This window comes from Choloepus didactylus, assembly GCF_015220235.1.
Source record: "Choloepus didactylus isolate mChoDid1 chromosome X unlocalized genomic scaffold, mChoDid1.pri SUPER_X_unloc1, whole genome shotgun sequence".
Classification (NCBI taxonomy): domain Eukaryota; kingdom Metazoa; phylum Chordata; class Mammalia; order Pilosa; family Megalonychidae; genus Choloepus; species Choloepus didactylus.
In genome coordinates this window covers 341,549-363,222 of record NW_023637621.1, presented here as the reverse complement: position 1 = coordinate 363,222, position 21,674 = coordinate 341,549, and the positions used below count along the sequence as shown (strand labels likewise).

Sequence of the window (21,674 nt, the reverse complement as noted above, 5' to 3'; positions counted from 1 at the left end):
GAGCAGCATCCCTGGGTTCCACGTACTAGATGCCAAGAGCATGTCCATCCCAGCTTTGACGATCAAAATATCTGCAGACATCACCAAGTATGCCCTGGAGAGCAGAATCACACCCCTTCCCCACTGAGAACCACTGCCCTAGAGAAACTAGAGCTTCTAGCTCATCTTCAGCAGAGGTTCTGCCTTCCTGAAACTGTCACGTCAGGTGTTTTACATATAAAAAGGGGAGATGCAGGCAGATGGCACAGACACAAATTGCCCAAGAGACTATTAGCCCAGAGAAGACAGTCAGGCCTCACTTAGACTCCTCCATGTGTAACACAGGACTTGTAATTTGATGACAATTATGAAAACAGTAACATGTGTGTTTCCTAAAAATGGGTTATCACAGCTACTTGGGTCAATTAAATGAAAAAAAGAGTATTTGATCTCGGGAGTCCAAAGATGTGCAACAAGGTCTTTGAAAAACTCCATGTTCTCTTGAACTTCCTCATAAACTATTAAATAAAGTATCCCCCACATTAAATTCCTCCTTACACTGAAATAACAACTCAAAGTAATAGAACTGAAAAGGGGGGTACAGTGGAAAGAAAATGTTCCCTGGAGTTCAGCTGACGTAGATGAACTGCTGCTTGAGTTCTTAAGCTACCTACGTTCTCTGACCCTTCCCTTTATGTGGGGGTAAGATCGGGAGGACTAAGGATTATGAGTGGGTTGGCCAGGCACTTCCTTCCCTTCTGAACTCCTCAATGGAAACTAATTCGGAAGAGCATGCTGATCAGTCATGGAGATGACACATAACCCATCTGTTCTACTTCCCTTTCTTCTTCATCTTCATTCAAAACCCTCAACCCAATATTGTATTATTCATATTTCACAATACCAGACATGTACAATGAATTAACAACAACAAAAAAAGTACAGGGGTGTAAAATATTTGTTTGAATGTAGCTAGAAATGTAAGCACTTCTCTAAGAATACTTTTCTTATGTCTTTCATGCATCACTTTTTACTTATCCTTTGCTGTGCAACAAGCTGTCCCAATGAACTGCAGATCACCATCTTCTCTCATGATTCTGAAAGTTGAATGGACTCAGTTGGGAGTTTCTTCTGCCCAGTGGAGTCTTAGTTGACTAGGAAAGTTCTAGATGGTCCACTCATATGTCAGTCACTTCCACCACATTCTCGTGGTCATAGCAAGTCAAAAAACCAGCCCAGACTCAAGGGGAAATGGACTTCTCCCTCTTCATGGGAATTCCTGCTGAGAAGTTGGTGCTGTCTCTAATCTTCTTCAATAAGTTAAGGTTTTGTGTGATTTCCAAATAAAAAACTCAATTCATATGTTAATCTGTAGATGAGGCATCCTAATTGCAACGACGATGCCCCTGGTAATTTAGTCTTCCCCAGCCTTCAAAGATCAAGCTCCTTGCATATTAAATTTTGTCAAATGTATGCTGTACCATGAACTCTTATCTTTACTCTGGTCAGCTCTATTTCAAAATCTGCCAAACACAGTGGATGTAATCACAAAAACTGGTATCTGCAGCTCAGCACCATGAGCGTTGTGGTTTGCTATCAGACTCATCTCTGAGCAAAGACCTGTCAAAGCTCACGCCCACTGTGGGAATCATTACATAAGAGAAATATTTCCCTGCCTCAGCAGAGAGAGGACAGCATGTCAAGAGACATACAGTACAGCAGCATTGTAATGTCACAGAACAGTGTGGAAAGTCATTCATCATGTCATCTGTTTTGGTAGGGATTTGTTTCTGAGACTGGAAGCTGCACACAGTCTGATCCAGAATCTTCCAGGCTGGAGGGAGAGTTGCTTTCAGGGGGTGTGTGAATGCCCTGCCTTGGGAGCATAGAGGCTCATCAGCTTGAGGTGTTGTTACAGCCCTACATGTACCTATCCACCCCTCTCTCTGAGGACTGGTCAGCACAGACCATTGGCTCAGGGCATGGACCGAGTACCCTGCTGACACAACAGGCAAAAGAAAACACAATGCCTCCTTGCCTGCATGGTGTAGAAGTACCCATACTTACCAGGAGGGGATATAATTGGTGCCCAATGTCCTGGATATAAATGGGAGGACTGGGACAAACAGAACACAGTTTCTTAACAAAATGCAATACAATCACATCTGTGATGTGAGAAAGTCTTGTGAGTGAAATTACAACTTAAAAACTGGCAATGGAGACCACAAATGAAAAAATAAAAGGTGTAATTATAATTGACATATAGGGATCTATCCATCTGGGTCTGTACCTCCCTTGAGCCTGATGTCTGTCTACTTACTGTCTGACACACAGTGAGTGAATGTTTTTAAAATTTGACCAAATTAATACATGGATGGATGGATGGATGGATGGATGGATGGATGGATGAATTGATGGATGGATGATTAGGTGGATGGATGGATTTGTGAGTGGGTGGGTGGGTGTGTAGATGGATGAGCAGATGGATGAATGGATGAATGGATGGATGATTCAGTATGTAGATAGATGGATTGGTGAGTGGGTGGAAGGATGTATGGATGTATGGATGTATGTATGTATGTATGGATGGATGGATGGATAAATGGATCAGTCAATCAATGATTAGGTGGGTGGATTTGTGAGTGAGTAGGTAGGTTGGTTGATGGATGGACAGATGAATGGATGGATGAGTGAGTAGGTAGATGGATGGATTGGTGAGTGGATGGATAGATAGTCAGATGCATAGAAGTATTGGAGAATCAACCAGTCTTGGTTTTTCAGGATCCCTGAGTATTCTCCAGAACAGCAGGATGTCTATAGACAGAACAGTCAAGCACACTTCTGAATGTCAGCAATGGATAGGAATTCCATTTGCCATCTTCCATGCCCTCCTACCTCTCCTCTGACCACACAGAAAATCCATCTCCATGTGACCCTCCTGCAGACAACTGAAAATGGCAACCACAGCTCTCCTTTCTAGGTTAAAAAAGTCTCATTCCTTCATGAGCTTCCAGACCCTTCAGCATTCCAATCTCCCTCTGGTCAAAATCTCTCAAGTTCAAGGTGGTGAACCACACTTCAGACTCTTCATTCTCATGGCAAAACAGTAATAAAAGAAAAGGAATAAATCCATGAGAGTAAGGAGGACAGGAGAGGCAGGTATCAGTGTAGGACAGATTTCTACAGATTTATGGACAGAGGAAAGAGGCTTGAAACTTAAGGCAGTAGACAACTCCAAGCAGAAGAAGATACAGTTTGGACCGAGGAGTTTTCAGCAAAGACTCTTCCTGGAGAAGCCTACACAGGGTATGAGAAGGAGACAAGTCTAAGGAGAGAATGAAACAAGCATGAATTGAAATTCAGTTTCTGAGAGTGCCATTGCCAGAGGCTGGCAACCTCTCATGTGGAAAGAGAAGGTCCTTGACTACCTCCCCCTACTGTAAGCAGTCAGCAAGACTTGCCCAAGGCACAGGCTTCCAGCAAGTCCATCCATTCAGAAGACAGTCTCAGCAAAGGGAAACAAAATACCCACCTAGCAGTAGACAAATCCATGCCAGGTGCATAGAATCACAAACCCAGATCTTCTGCCTGAAATATGATTTATTGGGGAGCACATCTAGTCAGTAACAGCACCAGAAAAATAAGAGGTATGCTGAGATTTAAAAAAAGATCAAAAGCCTCCCCAAGTGCTGAAACAAAGGAGAATTTCTTCTGGGGCATCTATCCTCTGTTGAAGAATCCATAGATAAAATTTAAAGTTGTTATTTCAAAACAGACCTGCATGAACACAATACTTAGAATTCTGGGCTAGCCATGAGAAGAAAGGGTGAGAAACATTAACCTCTGAGGAGGGCACTTGGTGTAGAAGGATGTCCGGCAAGGTCCAGGACCTTTCCTTTAGGATTCTCTCTAGACTTATGCCCTAAGCCTTGCTTAGGATTAGGAGCAATCTTTCAGATAGGTTTGCCCAGGACTAAGGGTTCCCACAGGATCTTTCAGTGCTAAAACCAGGAGAAGTTGGCCACCTTACTTCCAGGAATGGAAACTTTTGACAGTAGGGCTTTATGGAACTTCATATCCCTCACTGTAGACACTCAAAGTTTCATAGGCTGGGATCATGGTGACCTTATTAGTCTTAAACCCTGTCAGTCATAGACTCAAAGACCACACAGGAGCTGGGCCATATGCAAAAAATTTGGAGTCAGTGAAGATGAGGGCAATGATTGGGTCCCAAGCCTGGCCCATGGAGTCCTTGGGGACACTCACCATGGCACCAACCTTATTCTACATGGACTGACCAGTATTAATGATGTTGTTCTGTGGCCAGCACCTAATGCCCTAGGCACCGGTGATCTTGCCCTCCACCTTTAGAAGAACTTCTGTATTAATCCCAAAAGAGTGGATCATTTATGAGAAGGATATATAAGGATAGACTATAGAGTTCTGATGACCTCAATCTCCTCTTGGTTCTTGAGAAAATATTTGAATACCTTCTCAGGTTTTGGCACCATGAAAAAAGATAATTTTGCCCATAAAAAGGAATGGAGTCCTGATATATGCTACAACATGAATGAACCTCAAAAACACTACGCTGAGTGAAAGAAGCCAGACACGAAAGGCCACATACTGTCCAATTCCATTTCTAAGAAATGTCCAAAATAGGCAAATCTGTAGAGACAAAAAGTGGATTAGTGGTTGCCAGGGGCTTGAGGGAGGGGGAAATGGGGAGTGACAGATGATGAATATGGAGCTTCCTTTGGGGATGATGAAAATGTTGTAGAACAAGATCTTGGTGATGGTTGCACAATGTTGTGAATGTACTTAATGACACTGAATTGTTTGTTCCAAAATGGCTAATTTTATGTTATGTGAATTTCACCTCAACAGTAATAATAATAAAATAGATAACTTTGTACTGAAGTATGATACTCACAGAAAAGTGCACGTGCCCCCAAGTGAACACCTGTAGGAACTTTGACAGATGGAGAACACTCTGCAACCAGCACTGTCATCAAGATATACAGCAGTGCCAGCTCCCCAGAAGCCCCCTCAAAGCCCTCTCCCTTGTGCCCCCCACCCCAGCTGCTACAACTGCATAACTGTGTTCCACAGATCTAGAGCCTCATATAAATGGACTGACTTTGTGGGTGACCTTTCAGCTGCCTTCTCCCATTCAACATGGTGTGTGTGAAGTTCAGCCATCGTAAACATCCTGAACAAGATCAACTATGACATGGGGTTATAATCAATCTTTCTGAATGCTGTGTGTGGAGACCCTTTTAAATGCCAAGTCTTGCTGCTCCTCCCATCTGAGAATATTTGTACTTCTAAGTATTTGGACTATAATGAAGGCTTATTGCTTGTGAGGGTTCTTGGATCTCATTAAACAAGGCCAGGCTCTCTCCCCAACTTCATTCCACAACCCAGTAGGTCCACAGCCCACGGTTTCAGAAATGAGTGGCCAAACAATCTACTGGGGTCCTCTTCAGTACCCCTTAAATCCATGTTTTTCCCAGAAGTTCAGACAAAATGGTGAAGTTCTCAACGACCATCATTAAAAATAATAATAATAGAACAATTAGGTAAATGTTGTTCCTTCTTCTCTCTGTTCATACACTCCCATTCTCTTGCGTTACAATCTGCTACTGTCCTTGGAAATGTGTATAGAGTGACTCAAAAGAGGAACACCTATGAGTGATATTTAGACATTAGGGTCACAACACACTGAGTTCATAAAAGACAATAGAATGGGTGTGAAGAAGCCAAGCAGCAGTGCCTTCACTGGAGAAGCGCCAACACACACATCCTCAGAGTCAGCAAAGTCCCAGGAGATCTTACCTGAGTCTCTCAGACATTCCATTCAGTGGGACTGTTGGATCCTGGACAGAAAGACCTTTGGCCAATGAATATAATGTCTAAAATCTGCACCAGATACTCAGACGGAACCTCTGTTGAACCAGACAAGCAAGAAGGCAGAAACACCAACAGCACCCTGTCTAGACATCAGACGATTTGGGATTCCAGTCTGAGGACCCCAAAGCTGGACCACACCTGGGCTTGAGCCAACACCCAGGTCAGAAGCTCCCAGCTCTGAAACCACCTGGCATTCCATTCCCTCACTCACAAACCCACTTGGACCCATGACCGAGCCCTGCACCCTTAGCCTGTAAGGATGTGTGTTTCTAGTGAGACAGATTAATGTAAGAGAGTTACAAGATAAGGAGTAAGCAGATTTGCCAATGAAAGGAAATAGAAATTTGACCCAGAAAAATCTAATAATTTACAGTCCAACCTGTGGGCAAGTGTGGTAAGGGGCTGCCTATTTTCTATGTAGGTGGTTGGCTCTGGGGTCAGCATTTAAAAAGAAAGTCAAGTGAAAAGTGTGTTCCTGGATCCTAATTTTCCCTGCTGGGAGCTTCCCCACCATACTCAAGAAACTTTTAAGGACACTTTGATCTCCTCCGTCCTTCCTACCAGCTGTACACCTAAAAAATAATCTATCTAAATGGGATTTGATCCACTCCAACTGAAACCATGGGCATACCAAACCAGTTTGGGAAGGGGAAGATATCCTCTGTTCCTATAACCTTTTCTTCTGAGCTTGTTTAACTGCAGGTCATACAACCTGAGCATTCACAGAAAACACAAAATCTTGTCCTTTAGATGAACTTTGAGACACAAGGAACAAAGGTCACCTCCCTTGGAACCAAGCTTACAAGGACAGGGAGATGTCAGAAGCAAATCAAATGTAAGAGGTCCTTCAATAAGGAAGATCCAGCCTAAAATCCAGTCTACACTTCATATGGACAGCTCCAGAACCAACCAATTGGACTATGCCAAGTCAGACCTCCCCACTTCTGTCCCCACCTCTCACCTCCCATTCTCATACAATCTCCCTTAACTCTCAGATCACGGAGTCACATTTGAGCTTCATCTCCTGTCTCCTTACCAGTCAACCTTGCAATAAAACTCTTTTCTCAAAATCCCGATATTGTACTATTGACCTCTGTGCATGTTGGGCAGTGAGTCCTTGCTCTGTAATATACCCACTCTCTCTCCCAAGGTAAGCACTTTCAGAATTATGTCTTGGATTGGGAAATAAAACATTTATTCCCATATCGGGGAGCAGAACAAGAGTTCTCAACCTAGACACTGTTGGCATTTGGGGCTAGATGATTCTTTGTTTTGGGGTTCATCTGGGTATTGTAGGATGCTGAGCAGCATCCCTGGCCTCCACCCACCATATACCAGCAACATCCCAGTTGTGACAACCAAAAATGCCTCCAGATGTTGTTAAAAGTGCCCAAACAGGCTCAGTATAGTTGGGAGTGAAAGTAAGAGGGAAAATGTCTCCTTGGGACACCTGTATCCACATTCAGCCATTGCCCCTGGAATCAAAAACTGGGATTTCCTGACTTGTCACAAAATTCACAACTCATCAGTCAAGAGCATCCTCAGGAGACCTCCTGAGAGGGGAGATTTTATTGGGTGGGGGGAGCTCAGGCTCTCAATTTCTTTGCCAAAATTGACTTTGTAAGATTCTCTCCTAAAAATTATCAGTAATTTATTTGATGTGCTCAAACCAGAACTTTTCTTGCAATTGCTTTAACTTTCAACACTTAAAATCCCTTTTTAATTTCCACTTAATGCCATGTTGGTCTGTCTGCTTGGTTTACTTCTGAAAAGTTACAAATGGATGGGATTTCTGTAAATCAAATCCATCTTTCCTTTGATTTCCAATTAAAAAGTTTGAAATTAATTTTCCAAAGGCAAAAAGAAAAATGCAGCTCTCAAGACATGATTAAAAATTTACTTTCAAAGGATTCAGCTGCTTGATATGAAGTAATTCATGGGAAATATGGGATGAGATGCACTGTAGTCCTTAGATTGTCAAAAAGAACTTAAACTCTGCCTAACATGTGAGAAACTGATTTTTGGAACAATACCAATAGGAGAAAATTAAAACACTCCAAATTTTTGTCTTGCCCTTTAAAAAAAGAGGCATCCTGAGAGATTTGTCTTCCTTTTGATATTCGAGGGAAGAAATACTGTGTGAAGGGGCTTTGCAAACTGAAGTCCCTACTGAGACCCTTACGATGCCACCCAGTGATGTTCTCAGATTACTTCATGGCCGAGAGCTCCTGGTAATGCCTGTGGCCACAGATAACATCTTTCCAAGACCCTTCCTCATCCAATCCATTGTTCCACTCCATCCATACCCATCTCTTTGCCAGCTTAAATGTGGTGAGTTTCAACATCCCTGCATCTCCTCACAATGCTCACAGCCTAGCACCTTCTTCATGTCACCTACACCCACTGCCCACCATCCCCATCACCCTTACCTGCCTGGTCAAACGCAAGCCCCCTTCAGGGACCAGCCACAAGGCCACATCCTTAGAGAACCCTCAGCACCATGGACAGAGAGCGCCACGCTTGACCCCTCTGTGACCACTATCACGGGGAACTCTGCTTAGCATTTATTTGCTTCTGTCATGGGTTATGTGCTCTGTGCCTCTCCAGTTCTCATCCACGTCTGCGCTGGCATGTTGGACACCTCACGTCAGAGGGAAACCACTTCCATAAACCACATCAATGGCCGGTGGATAGAGACACTTGGCAATGCTGAGTAGCTGCTTCTCTTTTCAGTACTACCATGGTGACTGGTTAGCATGACTAAATGTCATTAGCGATCCCCTCAGTTTGTGGTGTTTTTTGTGGCAAGAATTCAGAAATAAGCCATTTAGACTTTTGGGGAGCCCATGGGCAAGAGGAGGGCAGGGCACAGCCATAACAACACAACATGTTTTGTTTTGTTTTTCCCTCTGCAATTCAAAGATGGGCAGTTTTGTTTCAAAATGGATGTTGTCAAGAGTGACAATGTTGGATTTTACCTGAGCCCTGTTATCCTGGAAAACAGTGAAGGTTAAGAAATCCCCCACCCTTTGGGTTCTTGAAAATAGCTTACTGCAAAAAACTCCCTTCCCCATGGGACTTAGGTAAGGTCCCCTTGTTTACTTGGGACAAGGCCAGATGAGGACACTCCATGCTCCCATAGTTTGACCCACCAATAATTAGCTGAGTTGTTTGTCTCTGCTGATCCATTAGAACAGAATGCTTGTTAGCCAAACTTTGGTTAAGCGTCTCTGCATTCCCACACCTCTGAACTTTGGACACCCTCAGTGTGAGCTAGCAAATAGCCCTCTCCAGAAGTCAGCTGTCCTTGGGGTAACTCATTCTCTGATGACTGTTGGATCAACCACCTCTGCCCTTTCATTATGATCATGCTACTTCCCCACACTCAGTTCTTTTTAGCCTTGGTTACTCAGCCTTCCTTGAAAAGGAGAACCCTTTTGCCTAACCCTTGCAATGTCTGCAAGCCTTAGGGTCAGAGTGTTCTCCTGTTGCAATAGCCCCTTCCCCCTTACAATAATCCTTCTGAATGAAGTCCATCCTTACCAAGTCCAGAGTTGTCTTTCATTTGGCAAAAGAAAATCATCCAGGCAAATTTACATGCTCCCAAATGACTTACACACCCCCAATGACTATTCACAGCCCCACATTTGTTTTGAGGGGGTGGGATATGGCTCGGCACAGACTATGAAGAGAGAGGGATTGAGGAAGATTGAAGGAGCTTCTGCAGGTGATGAGGGGGCTCAACCCATAGCCCCAGACCTCCATCTGCTACTCTTACTTTCCTTTGCAGGGAGTTTCCACCACCCACAGAGAGTCTACCTGTGGCTGCCTCCTCCCTCATCCCTCCCCATCTCTTCACACACTACTTTTGCTTTTGTTTAAAAAAAGAGCCAAGAAGAAGACACTGTTTTATGAACCCATGTCACTGGCACTTTGATCTCCAGAAGCCAACTTTTAAGGGAGGCTTTCTTTGATGAAGTACATTGAAACTTGTGAGGTCATCAGCACAGTATTCTCCAGTATGTCCTTTTGTTACTGGGTACTGTGGGGGAGATAGTCTGACCTGAAAGCCAGTAGTTCCTCACAAGTACCTCTGCTTTGTGATGGAAAGCAAGGGTTCCTGAGGTGAAGGAGCTAATTGTAACATGACAGTGTTATGGTCCAGCATTGTGTTAAGATCCTTAGATGCAGTATCTTACTTAATCCTCTTAAAACAGAGTATCCCTGTTTTATGAATCTGGGGATGAAGATTGAAAGAAGTCAGATGCTCAAAGAAAAGCAAGGACCAAGAACCTACTTAGCGGGTTGACCCCAGTCTGCTCAACCTCAAAAACGAGGCTGTTGGCTGCCATTTTGCACCTCTCCCTGAAACAGCTTTTGGAGCTCTCTCCAGGATCCTACATGTGCTTCTGTTCAAAGGCTTCTCTGATTGAATTTACTTTAATTTAGACAAGGAGAGCTCCACATTGGAGCTGAAAGCAGGGCACTCATCAGATGCTCAAATGAGCTTCTGAAAAGCTGTTTCAGTCACACTTACGGGTGACCTTTCCCGTGTTCCCAACTAAAAAGGGAATTTGTTTCTCTGAAGATCAGAAGAATGATTGCTCTTAATTCACTGAAAAAAAAATCTCCCTTTGGGGACACACCTCACTTTGACAAAATTACATAGTTAAAGAGAGTCATTATTTTATAATAATCTACTCTCTAAAAACAACAGTTGTATAGACAGAAATTAGTTTATGTCTGTTTTAGGTCTCTGTTGAATGGCTAAAGGGACAACCTGGATGAATTAATTGAATGAAATCCATTGAAAAGGAAGTCACCAGCTTCAGTGAATCCTCTTGTATCAATCGGGAAGCTTTCGGCTGCAAGTAAGAGAAGATCTGGCTCAAAGTAAGGGAGAGATGAGGACATATAGTCTCATGTGACAGCCCATGGACCAAGTTCATTTGGCAATGTTACCATTTCCAGAATGGATGGCCTGATGCTTCCATCTCTCTGCCCACCATCCTCAGCAGAGAAGCTTCAATCTGTAGTGTGGCCCCTCATGGTCTCAACCAGCACCCCCAGCTTTGGGCAACCTGTTCTAGCACAAGCAGCTCCAAGACATGGAGGGAAATTTATCAATGTATTTTTTTTCCAGAGAGGAAGAAAACCTTTCCCACTAGGCCATCTGCAGTCTGCTTTCACTTCAGGTTCTTTCAGCCAAGATTCTGAAACAGTTCTGGGCTCTGATGCAAGGGGGGAGGGAAAAGTACCTGGAAATTTCTGCTTCTGGATTAGGAGGTGGCTGTGCCTGAGGGGAGGCCCAATGGTGAGGCCAGCTGCTGAGATGGCCACTGATCACTGTGTCAGATGCTCAGGCTCTCCACCCTTCAACAGCCTTTAAAGACCACGTTCCTCATCCTTGAAGGGATGGCTAACTCTTAGAATTGAAGAATTGCTACCTCTGAATTCAATCAGTGGTCATAGACTAAAGAACTAACAGACAGAAGAATCTACAGATGCAATTATTAGCATCGAAGCAGTAATTTGACAAAGGCACAATGATTGGAATACCCAAATGTTGAAATACATAATAAAGGCACACCCTTACAATGTCCAACACTGGGGGGACCTTCCATGTGAGGGGAGTTGGCTTTGGGGTGCGGTAGTTCCCACCAACGACTTCCATATCTTCCAGTAGCAAAACTCTGGCAATGAAACTTTGATATAATGGAGTTTAACTCACATACCATTAGCAAACTCACCCTGGGAAAGGGTTCTTAAATAAGGACAAGAAGCAGCAAGGAAGGTAAGTCCAAACCTTTTGCTTCTGCATGTTAGTCTCTCTGAGGCACCATGACCACTTAGCATGCTGACCACAGGACCCCAAAGGTTAAGACTCCTGTGGTGGTTGGAAGTGATGTACCCCAGAAAAACATGTTCTTAAACATAATCCATTCCTGTGGGTGAGAAGCCAATGTGTGTAGGATCTTTTGTTGAGGTTACTTCAGTTAGGGTGTTCTCCACCCTAATCAGGAAGGGTCTAATCCTATTACTGGAGTCCTTAATAAGAGAATTAAATTCAGACAGAGAGAAAACCACAGGAAGCAAGAAGCTGAAATTCAACAGAACCTGGAAAAGAAGAGAGAGGCCAAGAGAGGCCGCCATGTGCATTGCCATGTGACAGAGGAGCCTGGAACTGAGGATCACAGGCAGCCAGCTCCAGAACCCAAGTCTTCAGGAAGAAAGCGTCACCTTTTTAAAGCCTTGATTTGAACTGGTCTCCAGCCTCAAAGCTGTGGGCTGATAAATTCCCATCGTTTAAGCCTGTCCATTGCATGGTATTTGCTTGAGCAGCCAAAGGAAAGTAACATACCTCCTGAAACTGGTGGACCCTGGGGATGTTCAAGGACCCAGTAGACACAGTGTAAGTTCTGGCAGCTGGGTGTCAAAGGGCCATTCTGGAGTACTCAGCCAAATCTACCCTCATGGGAGCTGAGAACAGCCCAAGATCCCCCATAGACAGACAGCAGCTGTCTTAGTTTCCCAGCTGCTATCACAAATATGACAAAATGGGTTGAATTTAAACAACAGAAATTTATTGGCTCTCAGTTTTGAGGCTAGGAGAAGTCCAAAATAGGATGTCATCAAGGTGATGCTTTCTACCAGAAGACTTTGGCATTCTGGGTCTGGCTGCTGGTGATCCTTGGGTCATTTTCTTTTACGTCACATGGCAACACACATGGCGGCATCTTCTCCTTTCTCCTCCAAGTTCTGTTGACTTCCAGCTTCTGCTTCTCCATGTGGTTTTGTCTACTTGAAGTCTCCAGAATAAGATTAAGACACAAACTCATTCCATAGGGCCACACCTTAACTGATGTAGCCTCATCAAATGTCCTACTTACAATGGGTTCACACACACAGGAATGGATTAAGATGAAGAACATGTTTTTCTGGGGTATGTAATTCAACCTTCAACACCAGCATCAGGAAACTTTGGGTTTCTTTCTGGGACTCCATCATGGAGGCTCCTACTGAGACCCCAACCATCAGTCACTTGGACATAGGGATTCATGACCCTACAGAACTTCTAAAGTGGTCACCTGGCTCATACCCTTGGCTCGTGCCCTTTGCTCACCAACTCACACATTGCAGGCTGGGGTGACACTCCTTGGATGTTTGAGAGCAAGGTACAAGAGTTCATCTCCACAAAAATGGACAGATATTGGTCACAGTGAGAGGCTACAGCTCAGCTCAGCACAGAGTCCTCAACCTCTTCCCCCATCTCCTGGCCAAGAAGCAGGAATGGAGAGCAGAGGAAGGAAGAAAACTGCAAAGTGAGGTATGGGCTGCTTTACAATGAAGGGTTTGCTCCTTTCGTCTTCTAGCTTCTTGGGAATGAAGAGCCTGTTTTTCTTCATTGGGGTGGTGTTTCTTAATCAAAGCAAGCACAGGACAATATCCTAATATGCATGTTACCCTGAAGACATGACTTATATGTGATCTGAAGTCCTTTAATACCCCTTGTATGAAAGCTGCTCTAGTAATAAAAGATTCAGCTGTTACCCTCCATCTTAGGTTCCTGAAGCTTCTGTAACAAATTAACCCATGTGGTAGCATACATCAGAACATTTTTCCTTTTTATGGCTGTATAATATTCCATTGTACAAATGTACCACATTCTGTTTATCCATTCATTTGTTGCCTATACATGCATTTACACATTGAAAACCAGACTTGGTATCTATCTGCCATAGGAAAATAGAAATCATATTCCTTGTTTTCCATCTTTGTTGGTTGTTACCCCACAAAGTTGATGCTTGAACATCATACTGGTTTCCCTAGCACACGTTGTTGTCCCTACAACAAGAAGTTTAAAGTGGCTATGATGGCACACTTTTTTGCATTTTTGCCTGATATCATTTTTTCTTACAATAAAAACTTTTCTGATTAAGAAAAATTAGGGGGGAGAAGATGGGTGGAATCCCTGAGCAGGGCTTTACCCCTCTGGCACCTTCAGAAGAACTGGGTGGGGCCCTTGCCAGCCCTAGATTGGGTGGGATTCGAGCCCAGAAGTCAGCCTGCTTCTTGGTGCACCTCTGGGATTTCTGGGATTGGAGAGGCAGCCAAGAGGAATTTTCTCTAGGCTTGGCAGCTCTTTAGGGGACAACCGCACACCCTGGGGAGCAGTATGGGGTTGGATCTGCCTATCGAGGTGAGAAGAACATGATGGGAGACTGGCAATTGGGGTGTCTTCCTGCCCAAGAGATTGACCATCTGGAAGCCCGTCGGATGAGCTGGGAGCTGTTCCTGTTATGGGGGAATGTTGCCTGCCCCCACTCAAGCTCATTCATTTATTATTTAATGGGTCAGACTCCTGGGAGGAAACGTTTCCCAAACCCCAGTTGTATCACATGACTTCCTCTTACTCCTGGTAAATGTTCTCTGCAGACTGGATGACCCTACACAGAGAGCTTCAGCTCTATCTTCACGTCACATGGAGTCTTCTCCACCTGTGGGTTCAACGTCCTCCCAACCTAACTGCTCCTCATTGCCTGGACAGTGGCTGATGTAACAAATTACCAGAAACCTGGTGGCTTAAAACAGCAGAAATTTAGTCTCTCTGTTCTGGAGAACAGAGGTCCGAAATCAAAATACCAGCAGGGTTGGTTCCTGCTGGGCAGTGAGGGAGAATCTGTTCCCTGACTCTTTCCAATCTTCAGGTAACTTGGATACATCTTTGATGACCCTATTTACAAATAAAATCCCACTGATACATACTGGGAATTAGGACTTGAACAGGTTTTGATTGGACAAGAATTTTGAGGGGGAGACAACTCAACCCAGAACATGACTCAAAGACACTAAAGCAGCAGGAGTGAATTTACCAAGAAACCAAAGATCTCAGCTTCCAGCATCCTTCACTTTCACATTTCTGAGCCATGCAGAGGGCACCGGTAGTATCTTCTTGTGGTCATGGATTTTGTGAACTTTGCAAAAGAAGACCCTTAAACCACAGTTAGCCACTGTCTCTTTGTGTTGTGTGGCTGCAGAGTGGTCAGAGACCTTCTGGAGTCCACCTAAGGTGATGGTGACTGAGGATGTGCTGTGTGGTCTCTGTGGGTTCGTATGGTTTTGCCGCACACCCATGATCAGCTCAGCAACTACTAGTCCTCCTACAGCAGGGCATGGCTTCTAGGAACATCTCTACCACACTGTCCTGACCCTTCAGAGCTGTCACAGAAAGGCAAAAGGTCAGAGGTGGTAAGTATCGTATGAACCTGTCCTAAGACAGGTGGCTCTGGATGCACCTGTATAGAAGAGGCTGAAGCAAGTTTACAGAAATGAATAACAGAAGGACAGGGAATGGAGCGAGCAGCAAGCCTATAGAAAATATAAGAGAAGCATGGCAAGCAGCCAATGAAATTTTGTGTCATTTTCCTGGATTCTGCAATATCTATGGTATTTTCCTGTTTTGAAAATTTTGTAACTTTTCATGCTTTCTTTTCTCATTCCAAATAAATATTCACTTTCATACTTAATTTTGAATAATTTTCTGAAACTTACCTTCTTCCCCAAATTGCATTTAAATTTTAGGTTCTACAGAACTTGGATCTGTGCCTGCAGGTAATAGTTTTGTCTACTAAAATGTATGAAAGTTTAAGTACTTTTTCTCACAAAATCATAACCCACCTTTGCTGTGACTTTGATCATTATATGGGTTTTTTGTTTTTTTTTCTTTCTGAGAGATTTTTCTCTTCTGTATTTTCTCTTCAATGTTTCTCTCCCTCTAAGCACTTAGCATGGTCTTGGCAACCACAAAAATCTTCGCTTTCTCCCTGACCTCCATGCTTGCTTTATTGGCATTTTAAGTGTGGAGGGTAAAGGGGCTGTAAGTCTTTCTTCCAAAAGATGACGAGATGCATTTTGAAATACATTTTCGTTTTAATTTATATAAGGGATTGAAATTACAGCCCCAGATCCAGGAACTATAAAATAAGTGGTCGTTATGAGTCAGTCCCCTGACACTTAAATTCTTTACCTGGAAAATTGACATTATGCCCGGGAAATTGCTCTCTTGGGAGTCACCCTGTAGGTTGGCTTATTGAAACTGGCTTTATAACCTTCTGAACCACGAGTGCAGCGTAATCTTCCTGAAATCCCGAGGCAGCCCAGTGAACTTTTGCTACCCTTATTTGGAAAACGTGGGGGGGGGGTTCATATCAGAAGCCAGAAACTCAGCCGTCCCCTAATTTTGTCCTCATCCGGTTTGCAAGATGCAGTGGGGGTCTTTGTGCACTTTCAAACCACCCACCCGGAGGTCATTTAGAGCAGACAAGCAGAAGTCATTAAACGGGCTGGTTATTAACCAGAGCTAAGCACCTATGACAGCGACAAAAGCACACTCTTTTCTTGAACCTGGATTCAGTTTCTCCCTGAATCCTTTGCACAGACTCAGATTTGTGCCATCTTCCTAACTCAAAAGCCTTGCAATGAGGTGCCACATCTGGGAGTGAAAGGGGGAGAGGAGAGGTGACCTGTGCATTTCAAGACTGTGCTTGTAGATAAAGAACGTGAAGTGGGCAATCGAGGCAATTATTTCAATAAATCCTGCTTATGTTTGTGTTTTTTTTTTTCCTACCCAGAGTGTCTGGAACACTGAACTGATGACAACTGGCTTCAAGTATCTGAAGTATCTGGGTTTCCACCTCACTTCTGCATTTAACTTAAATAGAAAGAGTAAGAATAGGGAAAAACTAAGTTTTTGTATTACACATATCAGAAGAAACCCATGTCTGGCAGAGGGAGATATGGGTTTTCCTTTTTTGGAGGGTGTGGTCTATAGGGTGAGGTGGGGTCTGTGAGATGAGGTGGGGTCTGTGGGGTGAGTGTCATGTCTGTGAGGTGAGGGTAGAGTCTTGGTGAGGGTGGGTCTATAGGGTGAGGTGGGGTCTGTGGGGTGAAGATGGGTCTGGGGGGTAAGGATAGGGCTATGAAGTGAGGGTGGGGTGAGGGCAGGTTCTGTGTGGTGAGGATGGAGTTTTGGGGTGAGGGTGATGTCTTGAGATGAGAGTTGGATCTGTAGGGTGAGGATGGAGTCTGTAGGATGAGGATGGGGTCTGTGGGGTGAGGGTGGGGTCTGTGGGGTAAAGATGGGTCTGAGGGGTGAGGATAGGGCTGTGAAGAGACGATGGGGTGAGGGCAGGGTCTGTGTGGTGAGGATGGGGTTTTGAGGTGAGGGTGATGTCTTGAGATGGGGCTTGGGTCTGTGGGGTGAGGTTGGGGTCTGTGGGGCGAAGATGGGTCTGTGGGGTGAGGATAGGGCTATGAAGTGAGGGTGGGGTGAGGGCAGGGTCTGTGTGGTGAGGATGGGGTTTTGGGGTGAGGGTGATGTCTTGAGATGGGGGTTGGGTCTGTAGGGTGAGGATGCAGTCTGTGGGGTGAGGATGGGGTCTGTGTGGTGAGGTGGGGTCTATGGGGTGAGGTTGGGTCTATGAGGTGAGAATGGGGCCGTGAAGTGAGGGTGGGGTCTTTGGGTGGGTGTGCAGATTGGCAGAAACTTGGCAACTCTTGAGCAACCTCAGCAAAAACCCAATTTGGGCAGAGTGCAAGGACCAAAAACAAATTTTCTTCCTACACAATTCTCCTAGAGCTCTCTGGGACGTGAACAGCCTGAGCTACTCCTTCTGTACCAAGATTCGAAAGAAGAAGAAGAAGAAAAAACAAAAACAAAAAAAAAACCCCACTGATCCAAGCTGATTAATCAAAACTGCTGTTAAGCACAAAACGCTTTCTGGGTGTGGGAAAGTCCCCAAAGTGTGCCAGGTGACCTCAGAAAACGGTGGGTCAACCATGCTGGAGATAAAGACACGAGCACCCACAAACACCCCCATTCCAATTGTTTGGAGAAACTTTCAGGTCCCTGGGCAAGGGGCCTGGAGCCCACACACCCAAGCCTTCAACCACGGGGCGTCTCCAAGGCAGGGAGGACTTTCAGAACTCGGACAGCAGAGAAGCTCACTGCCATTCCCTACACTGGAATATACAGGGTCCCTGGAATGGAAGGGGATACAACTAAGGGCTGGACCCTTCTTCCCAGAAATCAGGAGTCTCTTAACATGGTGCATCTTCACGACCACTTCCTTCTGCCTGTGAAGATTTTTCAAGGCACATGAAGCAAAGCAAAGCTGTTTAGACATAAAGAAATTTTCCGTTGCGCCAACAATGGAGATAGCCCTGGGAGATAAGGATGTTGTTGTCTTCTGGATGATTAAAAAAAGCTGTTACTGAGCCAATTCTGCAGCCACCAGAAAAAAAAAAATGTATTCATATCTGCTTGTGTTCATTGCATGTGGCTCGAGTCACTCAGGAATCACTCAGATTAGGACAGAAAAGGTACAGGAAGTAGTGAGCGTTCCTCCTTGATGAATCCATGCCAGTCTTTCCTGGGCTCCAAATTTAGGCTGAAGTTTCCCTCATCAACTTCAACTTTAATGAGCACATCAGCTCCTTCCTGAAGTGCTCTGGCCGGATTTTGGAACGCACTAACCAGCAGGATCAATTTCTCTCCTGTGCATGAATCTCTTGGTATCCACTGGGATGGGCAATTCACCCATTGGAGGGAAAAGAATGGACACCCTTTTATTCCTGTAATGCTATCTTGGCCCCAGAGCAACTTGAAATTTCCTCTCTAAGTCTTAGAGCTCCCAAAATAAGCTCAAAGCATCCAAAGTAGCTAATTTCCATCCATGACATGGGATTGCTTCATTCAGATACCCAATTTGGAGCCTTAAGTAGCAGACTGTGAAAGTCCTTCTTTGCTGGTGGACGGGTCCTTGCGTCTTGAGACAGCCCATCACTGTAGGACAGGATGCTTTCCATAGCCATTTATGGCCCTGGTCACCTGCTAGCGATTTATCCGCAGAGTTGAGCTCACCGGGATCTGTTTTGCAGAGAGCACCTCCTGACCCCTAGTGTCCAAATCTTCCAAGCTTGGGGACTCAGCTTCCTCGGAGCCTGTGGTTTACCAGCTGTGAACACAGACAGGGCTTCCTAAGAACATAACCCTAAATCCTGCCTGGCCACAAGCCCTCGGAAAGCCTCATCCCTGCTCCGCCCAGCGCCCCCAAAACTGGGAAGTCAGCTCTCCTGCAAAGGCAGGGCGTCGCCAGCAGGTGGCAGCAGACACCCCAAAGAGAAACAGCTTGGCCTGACGCAAGGTTTGCTTTAAGATCCAGCTGATTTGGTAAATAAGAAGGTCAATGACATGAAGTTGATGAATTATCAGGTAACCCCTTACCAATAGGCAGCTGAGATTGAGACACATTAAGTGACTTGCCCAAAGTCTCTCGATAAGAACCGGGGTGGAGGGGGGGGGTGGGTGATGGTGGAAGGGGAATTGGCAAGAACCATAACTGACGTGAACATTTTGCTCTTTAAACGTCATTCTACTAATTTCTTTTAGAGAAAAATCAAATTATTCTATAAGCGATAGAAATATACAACTAAAACTAACACAGTACATGTGCTGAGAGCCAGAGCTGATGAAGTACATAATACCTTTGCCACCCTGAAAGGCTGTTATGATCAATGCAAATTGGGGATCGTCTATACTGCAGCTCTAGCTCTGCTACAAGCTCCACTAAACACCGTTTCTCAATGAGACTCCTGAGGGTGAGCTGCAGCTTGAAAATCTGCTTCGTGAAGCCAAGTGACTCTGAGATCACTCCATACATATCAGGGATGAAACCAACCCAAAGCCTAGCTACAAAAGCTAGTCCTGTACTTGAACACACTTCTGATTTTCTAACCAGCTATATCCAGACAGCAGAGCCTGAAGAGGATTTTTTTTTCCTGCAGAGCCTGAAGAGAATTTTTTTTCCTGCAGACTATTTAAAAATTGCTAGTTTACACTGAGTTGGAAAAAGCTGACGAGAATAACTAAACTGCTCTGTTAGGGATTCACATTGTACCTCACCTTTTGGGGTTTTTAATTGCTTTAACAATACTTTGCTTGCAATTCTCTTGACACTTATATTCTTTCATTCTTGTCTTGCACCCTCTGCTAATCACACATACCCCTCTGCCATCTTCCAGTTACATGACGGGCTTATCTCTCGGCAGATCTGTCACCCATCAGGCCCTGGAAGGGATCCCCGATTCTGTGGGTGGCTTGGTGTGCCGGGCACAGGAGATGGTAGCTGAACCCTTTCTCCTTTCTGTGCCTCTGTTCTCCCCTGTGAAATGGAGATAGTGGTGATGATGATGATGGTGATGAAAATCATCATTCCATAGGTGTTTCAAACACCAAAGGAGAAAATACATGCACAGCACCTCAAGCGTGGCCTGTCACCAAGATTTGCTGAATCAGGTGAAATGCAGATATCTACAAACCCACCTGTCCTTCCCAATATGAATGCCAGGAAGGTTCTGGAGTGCTGGTAGTGTCTCCAGCTTCCCCCCAATAAAATCTTAGGGATCTGGTATTTATGTGTCTCCACCTTCTTGAGTTTTTTTTTTTTTTTTTTCTTTTCAACTTTTAGTCCCTCTTGGAACAGAAAGTACACTCAATTATGAAACTCACTAAGCCCCCTGAAAAGTTAAGCTCTGGATACTCCGTGTTTGGGGGAACCCCTCTGTTGAACTGCTTCTGTGATCTAAGGGTCAAAGCAGTGGCAGAAACAGGGACACAGGGCCAGGGTTGGCTGATTTCTGGTGTTGAGCCATGGAGTCATCTCCAGGGAACTTCACTCTTTCACCCCTCACCTGTGTATACATGGAACTGGATTCTGCCATTGGCTTCTTGAATGTGGGCAGGGGTCATTATTAAAAATTGGCCAACAAGCAGAAGCCATATTCTTAGCCTCTGCATTGAATAGCTGTGGGTTGAAGGCATCAGGTGCATGAGAGAAACATTTCAAAAGATGTGATTAAATAAAGCCACAAGTTGTGGCTTGAATCGTGTGCTCTCCACGGCCCCCCAGACTAGTGCAGAAAGGGGTGTCTGGACAAACAACGGATTCTCTGCTCCATCAATGCCACAGTGGCTGGAGTGCACCCAACTCCCTCTGGCTCAGAAAATCCTTTCAAGAAGCATCCCTCCCAGGGACCTTGGTAGAGGTCCAGCAGAGAGAGGCTGAAGAGAGAAGGGGTACTGAGCAGAGAGAACCTGAAGGGCAGTGACAGGGGTGCTGAAATACTACAAGTTCAGGGAGCTCTGGCCCCTGGATGTGGCATACCTGGAGGGCAGGTGGGCAGGGTGGCAAAATCATCTGGGGCATGGGCCAGCCTGAGTACCTGTGGGGCAGGGGTTTCTGAGAGAACAGGAGCTGCACCTTACAAGTGATCCGCAATCTGTCCAGGGCTGGCCTGCTGAAAGCCACCAAAATCCTGGAGCAGGTGGATACAGATTTCTGTCTCTTCCCCAGCACCCAGTGGGAAGGGTGGAGCTGCCATCTACGGATCCTAAACTGAGAAGTTTTGGCTACTGAGAAGGCAGGTTGTGAAGGGGCCTCTCTTCTCCTGCTCTTCTGGACTTTATTTGCTGTGTAAGTGGCAAACAGCTTACTTGCCCTTCTGGACTCATACTGTGCAAATATTAGAGATCATTTGCTGAAATTTCCAATCATTGTGCCCTGAACTTTCATTCCCTGGCAACAGACTGCTCTACACCCTTTGAAACTCAAGTATGAAAGAAGCCTGCCTGAGTTGCAAACTGTCCCCCTTTGGAAACAATGTGCAGCAAAGTATCGTTTCTTCCTCTGCAGGAAATGGGCCAGCCTTGCAACATGTTCTCC

General features: G+C 44.9%; 1 protein-coding gene across 6 annotated transcripts in view; it reads right to left on the bottom strand.

Annotated features, from left to right (window-relative positions):
• CRLF2 (cytokine receptor like factor 2) overlaps nucleotides 1–21,674 on the bottom strand; it is a 62,204-nt gene that overhangs the window by 29,869 nt on the left and 10,661 nt on the right. Inside the window, exon 1 of one of the 6 annotated variants that reach the window (XM_037824633.1) lies at nucleotides 14,766–15,060. The exons of the other annotated variants lie outside the window; for them this stretch is intronic. The gene's annotated coding sequence lies outside the window, so the exon portion shown is untranslated. Of the gene's footprint in view, nucleotides 1–14,765; nucleotides 15,061–21,674 lie in introns of those variants that run through there. 6 annotated transcript variants of the gene reach the window in all.